General features: G+C 32.3%; 2 long non-coding RNA genes across 2 annotated transcripts; both read right to left on the minus strand.

Annotated features, from left to right (window-relative positions):
- Positions 1 to 7,933: 7,933 nt before the first annotated feature.
- Positions 7,934 to 8,365, minus strand: LOC119632131. The gene is made up of 2 exons (XR_005246740.1): positions 8,195 to 8,365; positions 7,934 to 8,131 (listed from the first exon to the last, which is right to left on the minus strand). It is a non-coding gene; the product is annotated as an uncharacterized LOC119632131 (long non-coding RNA).
- Positions 8,366 to 8,961: 596 nt separating this feature from the next.
- LOC119632138 lies at positions 8,962 to 9,345 on the minus strand. Its single transcript, XR_005246741.1, has 2 exons — positions 9,222 to 9,345; positions 8,962 to 9,157 (listed from the first exon to the last, which is right to left on the minus strand). It is a non-coding gene; the product is annotated as an uncharacterized LOC119632138 (long non-coding RNA).
- Between the last annotated feature and the right edge of the window lie 6 nt (positions 9,346 to 9,351).

The following is a 9,351-nucleotide window of genomic DNA, read 5'->3' on the forward strand; positions in this document are numbered from 1 at the left end:
GTTTTTTTTTTTTTTTTCTTTTTGGCTTTTTAATACAATATTTGTTTAACTTATAATAATTAATTTATTGTTGTTAATTTAACTTTTTTTTTTTTGTTTATTCATTTATTTATTTTTGTTTTTTTGCATGTGAAATAAGTTTATGACCTTTTTTATGTTATATTTAATGTTTTATTTAATAATGATTCATGTTTTATATTGTGTTTTTATTTTGTGTTAAACTTTGAATTAAATGAAATTGAACGGAAACACGAACAATTTGTTAAAAGCGAACACGAGCGCGCATTTCACGATACGTACACTTAGAAGGTTTAAAAGGTACTACAAGCTGTTTGATCCAACATCAGTAATTAAATAATATTATAACACAATATCACAAAAACAAAAACAACTGAAACTAAACAAAATTGGCAAAATATTAAATTCAAGAGAATTAGCAACGAAACAATAATTTATTTGCCATAATAATTAGTGTGCGGTAGAAGATGTTCAACACTTCGTGTGCAACACTGCCATAGTCATATCGCATTCGATCGGGGAGCTTCTAAGCCGCTTTGATACCTTCATCCAATAATTGAATTCGTTTCGATAATTATCGTAAAAGGTTCAGCTAAAGATTGGAAAACAAAACAAAAAACTTACCTTTCTTTGTTTTTTCCCCTTTTTTTTTTTTTGCTCCTTCTTACGAAAGACATTAAGTTGCAAAATTGTAAAATATATACAAAAGATGCTTAAAATTTATCCAAATTTTGCATCCATCTGATGTTACGTTTAAATTTCTTCAGATTGTGTACAGAATTTTTTTTATTAGTTTTTCAGAAGCATGGTTAATACATAGGAGTGCGTTAATACAGCAAGGGGCATTTATATAGATAGCACTGATATGATATTTATTAAAAAGAAAATATATATATATATATGTATGCAAAAATCTACTTCAAGTTTATTACAATACAACAAGTAAAAATATTGCAGCTGGACAAAGCCCACCATTAAGTAATACCTTACATCACCCTAAAGTTATTCATATGACGACTTTTCAAAATGACGCCATTTATAGGAAGGGGGAGAAAAAGTGACCCATCCTTAAGCCAAAATATGTTAGTGCATACCAAATTTCATCAAAATATCTGAAAATTGCGGTCGCTAGGAGGTTGAACACAAGAATACAAGACGGACAGGCGGACAGACACGCTTAAATCAACACAGAAACAAAAGATGGGTCTATCTCAAGTCCTTCTGGGTGCTACTGCTCAAACTTAATATACCGTTTTTCACAACTGGGGTGGGGGATAAGCGTAATTTCACAAAAATTATTATTTAATTCTGCTGGAAATGACAGGAAACGCGTAGCAACAAATTTTGAGAAAGTATATCACATACATGCCCAAGGCATATAGATGATAGGTATCACACTAATAAAGCACCACATCTCGAATGTTTAATGAGCAAAGGCGGCTAGCTGATTTTTAATTCTTAGTATAGTTGACCTTAATTTTTTTCCAGGTAATGAACTTTGTACTATTTATGTGTCCAAAAAATCTTTATAGTTGTGCGACTTGTCTGCCAGATAAATCTTTTACTTTTACTTCCAAATATATTATAAATAAAGTTAAAATATTACAATAATGATACTGTGTGTGTACTATGTGCTATTTATGTGTACATGCTTGTATATATATGCATCTCACAAAGTAAGTTATATTTGTCAACGGTATATAAGGTATTGCAACAAGCACTGAAGTCTAAATGCAAGACAGATTCCTGATCAGCGCCATATTTATGTGCCTATCCGTCGGCGTATCTATCAGTCCATCCGTCTGTCTGTACGCTTGTCATAACTTTGTGTAGAAAAATCATCGCTCCTTCTATCACTGTCGCCAAATTATCGGGGCACGGAATCTTTCATTTTATCAATTACAAAAAATAAAATAAAAGTTTATGTAGATAAATATGTAAAGAGAAAGGGTCGTCCATTTAAAACTAACACTTGAAACTCGTACCAGTTTGCAGTACGTGCATTAACACTAGATTTAACGAAACCCGTCAATTTGACGAAGCTGAACTTTTGCGACGATATTCCTTGACCAATTAGAAATACGAAAGCAGGATATGTATTAGGAGCATTTTTGGACTTAAAATTTTATCGTTAATTGTCGACGTGCGGTTTACTATCGCATAGCAGCTTTTTGAAAATATGTTCAAGGGACCGAGAGTTATAAATGGAAATTTTGAAAAAATATGTCGGTATTTTCCGAAGTTACCTCACTTTCTTCTATATTGTGACCGTATATGAGAACAGATCATGTCCATTGTTTAACTTCATATTTCTAATTGATCAAGGAATACTCGAGCCAGAATCCACTTGCTGCGTGCAAACCAGTATTCAAAAGACGAATACTACGTCAAGTAGACCGTCGTAGTAAGTGTAGAGTCGAGCTAAACCATTTCCTATCTGTTTGATGAGTATACATAAAATAGTGCAGTTCGACTTTAACCGAACATAATATTTTAATTGCACTCTATTCAGTTATTTTATTATTAAGACCAAGAAGTACGCATAAAAACATCATTGTGTATATAATTGTTAAGTATGAGACGCCGATGCTATTCAGCCAGATCCGCATCTAACTAGATCAATCGGTCTACTATATTCATTGCGTTTCAGCACAAAGATACAACTAAAATATTAGAATACATTAATGTTTTCATAATATATGTGACACAGAATAATTTTTAAACTTGATATCAAAACGCTTCTGGCGCTATTAGTCTTTAGACCAGAGGACATAAGTTCACTCAAACGTGCGCACAATATTGTTTTTCGATCTTTGAATAGTAGACTTTGAAAACTTTCAGATTTAAACAGGGACTCGAGATCATAATCTAGGAAACGGATAATCCTTGGACTTATTTAGCGGACTTAAGAAGTCTACATTTGAGAAAAATTTTGTTTGTCGACACAAGGTTTTAAAGTGCCGATATTAGATAAACTGACATGTTTTAATTTAAGAACGCGAAATGAAGAGAAAATGAATTGCGGATTGGAAGAACAAAGTTCTTATATATAGAGAGAAATTTTTCACTTGTATAATCGTGATGACGAGGAAATTCTGAATTGATGTAGTCGTATGTGTTTGCGTTGTGTTTGCTGTTGGCATTCTCCTGATCGCTTAAATGAAGATATCGATTGGAAGTGCTTGCACGCAGGTTGGTATTGAAAATGGGCCAAATTGATCAGAGTACATGTCTGCAAGGGAGGATAAACTGAACGCAACTCCATTTTTCTTAACAGAAAATTTATAGGCTTTTTGCTCGTTGCTCAGAAATTATAAAAGCTACAAGGCCGAAATTTTCCACATTTACTACACTACACATTTACTATACCCTTTACGTGTAAAAATGGGAAAATCGGCTCTGCCCATACAAAGTGAAAGGCGATTAAATTCCCATTCTTTCACATTTTTAAGGTTTTATGCCTACTTATCATAACGCAAACAGGGCAGACTGTTTACAATTATTTTGCACAATCCTCAAATGAAGATATACTATCTGCGCAAAAATAGGTTAATTCGAAAATGACTATGATAAACACCACGACGTGGTGGATTAATTTTTTCTTAATAATACTAGTGATATGGGTATCAAATAAAAGAACTGAACGAGTAGAATGCGAAAAGCATAGCGTTGGGTATGCAAGATTTGGCGCCCGCCGAATATAACTTTCCTACTCATTTTTGGGATTTGCCAACACTTTACCGTACAAAAAAAGCGGCATATTCAAACCATGCGGAAATTTTGACCTACACAATATAACTTTTCTCACAAAAAAGAAATCTTTATATAGTGGCAAGATTTAATTTTTAATTTTTATGATAAAAACTTATAGAAAAATACTATGATAAGGTTGGAGTACATCGATTCTATTTTTGAAATACCTCTCCAAAATATAATTATTGTTGCTGTTTTACGGCGAAAATATGTGAAGAATTTACGTACTAGGCGAAGTGATATCAGGTTTGCCTGTCTATAACATTTTAACACTTATTTTGAAATGTGTTGATAAAAAATACAACAAAAACAAACCGGAAATTTAATTGCAAGACAATGGCTTACAGCGGTGCTTAAATAGTTGATTGAATCTGATTAGAAGCATGTGTAGAGAGAGAAAGTAATATGACTGTGGTAAGGACCCGAGATCGATTCATCGAATTCTAATGCTCCTATTCCCTTACCTTAACTTAACCCGCTTCATACGAATGTTGCAAACGCAATCTGTAATAAATTTGTGCACTTCCGAAAACCTTCAATTGTTATGCAGTAGAAAAGGTAAAAAATACCCTATCATAAATTAACGTGAATTGCAAGCGTTATTAGCAAAATTCACAACACTTTGTAGCTGAAATGAGTTTTTTTTTTCTCTCTTTTTTTTTTTTAATTAATTTTAATAATAAGAAGCACATTTAATTGACAGTTTAACTGCATGAAAGATATACGAGAGATATTGTGTGAGGATTCTGAAACTTTCTCATTCCAGATTTCCGATAAATGAAATTTGTGGTTGAGGCATAATAAATGACAGATAAAATATAATGAACGATGATGAGTATGATGAACAATGATATGATAGGAAATATGTAGTCAACACAATCAAGTTATACCGAATTCGTCAAAGCGTAGGACTTTATGCATGATATTAAGTAAAAGTTCCTAGAACGAATTATATAATATTTCTTATCGGAGTCTATAACATCAAGATGAGCATCAATATTAGCCAATGTTTCGGCACGTCTTAAATGTTAGAAATTTATCTTTCAGAGGCGTATAAAAGTCGTTAAAATTACATTAAGCTATTATTTATAACAATTTCTAATCCCAGATATAATCGAACTGAGATTTTGGCATGCATTGTTCGCTTACATATGTTTCTATATTATGCACAAAAAAAAATGGTCGGCTCATAAACCTTTGTAAAATATCCAGCCAAGTTGCAAACGATGGTCGACAATATTCCGGCTTATAAACTATGAAGAAAATACATTTGTCATTGAAGAACTTGCTGCCTATTCTCCACGAAGACTATTTTACTATGCAACACGCAGAAGGACGTGAGATAGTCTCATTTTTTATTTAACTGATCGTTTCTAATTTGATTTAAGTGTATCTGTCTGCCTCTCTGTCTGTCTGTCTGTCTGTCTGTCCGTCCGTCTGGTATTCTTGTGTTCGACCGACAGGCCGCAAATTTTGGTACACCGACATGTTTCGGCCCAAAGACGAACGCTATTGAAATTGGTTAGGATCGAGTCAATTGTTTTTTTTTTTTTTGGCCATTCCCTATATAAAGAGTTATTTTATTTATGAATAACTAACTATATTAAACCAACTGATGTAGGGTATTTAATGACGGTTGGGGTCCCACTATAGTGTTTTCATTTCTTCTATTCTTCGATTTATATCGCATTGCAAGATTTAAGCGCCTTCGAACAGAGAGCAATTAAGGTTTTCTAAAAATTTGTACAAACTTTATACACGTTATACGTTATAAACTAAAAATATTACTTAATTCATGTTCCACTAAAAGATCATCACTTTCATGACTTTCATGACTCCATCTGTATCTGTATTTAAGATAGTTGTTATTTATTTACTTGTTTCTGAATAATCTAAATATTTTAAAATATTGCTGTATTTAGTTAATTAGTTAAGCGGGAAAAAAGTCATTCAAATGCTTATTTTTTTGTAGTCACATGCTTTACTTCGTTATTACAGTCAAGTAAAGTGGATTTTCCTTAAAATAGTGTGACTATAAAATAGTTGCATGCTCGTATCATATCGTCGGTTTATGAAGACGAAAAAAATGATAGACGAAGCGAATACCAAGTGCCAAGTCGGGATGCATCTGTAACTGGTACGGAATTAAAATCAATAAGCATTCATCCTCAAGTAATGTTAAATCTGCATACCAGCATGAATGTACCTTGATATCATGGAATCACTAGATGCGTAGCATAGCGCACCACCCCACTCAATAACAAACAATAAAGTTCTGGATACTAACTAATAGCAAATATTAGTTGGTAATGTATGAATAAAAGTTGGCGAGGATTGAAAAATGCGTACATGTTCTCACTAATGACAGCTAAAAGCGGATTTGAAGCCATAAGATTACAGGGCGTTTCTAGGTCCTAGCTAAAATCAAAATTTAACGCATTTTTCAGAAGAATGATTAGTAGATCGACGAAATTTTAACACATTTAACTGCTTTATTACTAGAATGGGAGAACATTTATAATTATCACCTTTATCGGATTTAATGAAAATGAAAATATTAACTTTTTAAGATAGTTTTACATATGAACTAATATACAAGTATATATATACAAATGTAAATATGTCCTTACCAAAATTTGTATCTGCCCATATCTAATCAATACCGAAATGAAAATTACAAACATAATAATGAGAGTTCAAATCAACGAATAGACGCCGAAGTTAACAGCTTTTATTGAAACATGTCATCTCTACCCGCGCACAGCATTCGATTTTCTTAGGATATTTATATATAATATCGCCAGTGTTCGTACGCTACAAAATGGGCAAATGACAAGAAACACCATCCGCGCTCGCCACCACTCATGGCAGTTGCCCACGTCTCCGTCGCACAGATTGGGGATCTCTGTATTAATAAAGAAAAACGGTACTAATTTCCCAGTAACACTACTAAGCATTAGCTGCTTACTAGAACTAAGTATCAATGCGAAGTTGTGCAAAATAGTACGAGTACCGCTATTTAATTAGTATTTTGCACTTAGTACCGGTTTATTGTCGAATGTGCTTGCCGCCGACAATTACTTTTGTAAACAATTAGATTTTAATTCTCTCATTTGTTATATCTTACACAACTTGTGATATGAGGATACGTCAAGCTTGTGCAATACCCGGGCGGATTGAGATGAATCCGATAACGATCGTTTTAGAGTTAATTTCCGACTTGATTCAAGCGTGTCTGTTCGTCTGTCTGTTGTGTTTTCTACATATTTTAACACAAGAACGAATGCTATTGAAAATAATAATATATATATATATAACAACAATACCATTTTTTACCATTTTTGGTTTATTTTCATGCCATTGTCAGATGCTATCGTTAGTGCCTGCTAGCACTTAGTCGATTGTTCGTCCGCACTTAGTCACATCCGAGATTTGCCTTTCGATAATAATATATAAGAAAATTGTTTGCAAGACTCCAGGAAGGAGATAGAGATAAAGGGTTGGTAGCCGCAGGCTAATGTCACGTCATTACCTACGCACGAACAAAGTAAACTCTGGCATATTGGAGATTTGAACCGGCGAACATTGTCTTGGTAGTCGCGATTCTTACGTATTGATGCATCTATATTTAAGCGTTTGATGACACGTATAAATGCATTATCGCCTAACAATTCGCCGTGAAATGAAAGGAAATTCTAGAAAACATCAACTTAAGCCGAGCTTCTGGTCGTGCTTCTGCTCTCGCTCCTGCTACTACTATTATATTTCCAAATGATGCACAAGAAAAGTTTAAAAAACACATTGGCTAACGAATTTAATAAATTTTATTAGTTATTTTTATTCTGATAAATATTTTTTATTTATTTATTAATAATATTATTTATGAATAAATTTAATAAAATTTAAACTATGATCTTTCTTTTATACTTGAATGCAACTTCTATTCTTCAGGAAGGAAATCAGGCGAAATTTTTAAGGACTTAACGAGCAGAGGAAAGGAGATTATTATTATTATTGTTGTTGTTGTTTCATTTTATGGCTGCCTTTTGTTTTTAATAATTTCTTTTGCATTAGCACTATTAAAATATTTGATTCATATTTATTTTCCCCCGGCTGAGTGAAGCTCCTCATAGGAAAAAGCCAAAGGTATTTTTTTGTCGAAATATAAGAAATACACGTCTTTATATAATTTACGATTGCAGCTATTCGTAGCGAGTTCTCATATATGCAAGAAATACATATGTGCATGTACATATATATATAAATTTCTTATGAAGCGATCTCGCCAGCTCCGGCGTTTGCCCGAGCTAACACAAATAACACAAATCGGATTTTAGGTGTGTTTATGCTTTTGTCGTTCCTATCAAATATCAACAATTTTAACTACATTTAAATCAAAGACAAAATGTAAAGGAAACTATACCTTGATGTAATCACGGTTGTTATCGAGGCAGCACTCGGGTTGTTTGGGAAGTGAAGTACATAAATTCAAAACGTTTCAATTATGGATAACAATGACAAGATTTATTTTTCTCTTGGTCTTACTTTCTTAATTTTTTTTTCAACTTTTTCTTTTTTTTTTTTTTTTTTTTTTTTTTTAAAAAAAAAAAAAATTATTTATGTGAGGTAATATTAAAAAAAAAAAAAAAAAAAAAAAGGTTGAAACAGAATGAAAGGGCGACAACAAAGAGAATATCGAAATTTTTTTTATGTTCTTGAATCAGTCAACTTTATAAAACATTTGTGTGTTTTTTTAGTTTTCCCTCTTGGGCGTTTTAAAATATCATTTAAACGAAGCGAAACAAAAGGAAATACTCAAATTAAAATTAATTAAGGATAAGAATTTATATAACGAATAATAAATGGGATGTAGTAGGTGAAAAGTTACGATCATTATATTCGATTAGCTTCTATGCCCACTTGCATACGTCCAGACATACACACACCCACACGCGCATACACATGCACACTAACACGCACATACACACACACATACATACACACGCACAGATAGAGATGGAGAGATAGAGATGGTGAGAGAGAGAGGGGGAGGAAAGGGAGAGAGACATCATATTTGTAGACCTATTCGCTTACGGTTAACATAATATTAAAATTTAATAGTAATGTTATTAATCATAGCTATTATAATAATAATAATAGTAAACATAGTAAATAATAGTAAAATGTAAATAAAAATTAGCCACTAAAATAATAATAAAAAAAAATTAAAAAACAAAAAATTAGAAAAGTTTTACACTAACGACGAGTTAATTTCACACCAGACGTTGTGATGAGTTCAAAATAAATATGAAGAATTTATTCTATTCAATATAAGAGAGTATGCGCTCAATTGATGATTTAACTTAGCATAATAAAATACTTAAAACTGCAATAAAAAAGAAAAAGTTACAGTATACAACAGATTGTGCAAAAATATAAAATGAATTTACTATTTAATCTAAGCATCACACATTCTAGAAGAGCACGGAGGCGTTCATCATTAATTACGACTTCAAATTATGGCTATGATGACTTGAACATCGTTTACTATTAATTTCATATAATAGCTGTTCATTTCAC

Source organism: Glossina fuscipes, unplaced genomic scaffold (assembly GCF_014805625.2).
Source record: "Glossina fuscipes isolate IAEA_lab_2018 unplaced genomic scaffold, Yale_Gfus_2 0, whole genome shotgun sequence".
Classification (NCBI taxonomy): Eukaryota; Metazoa; Arthropoda; class Insecta; order Diptera; family Glossinidae; genus Glossina; species Glossina fuscipes.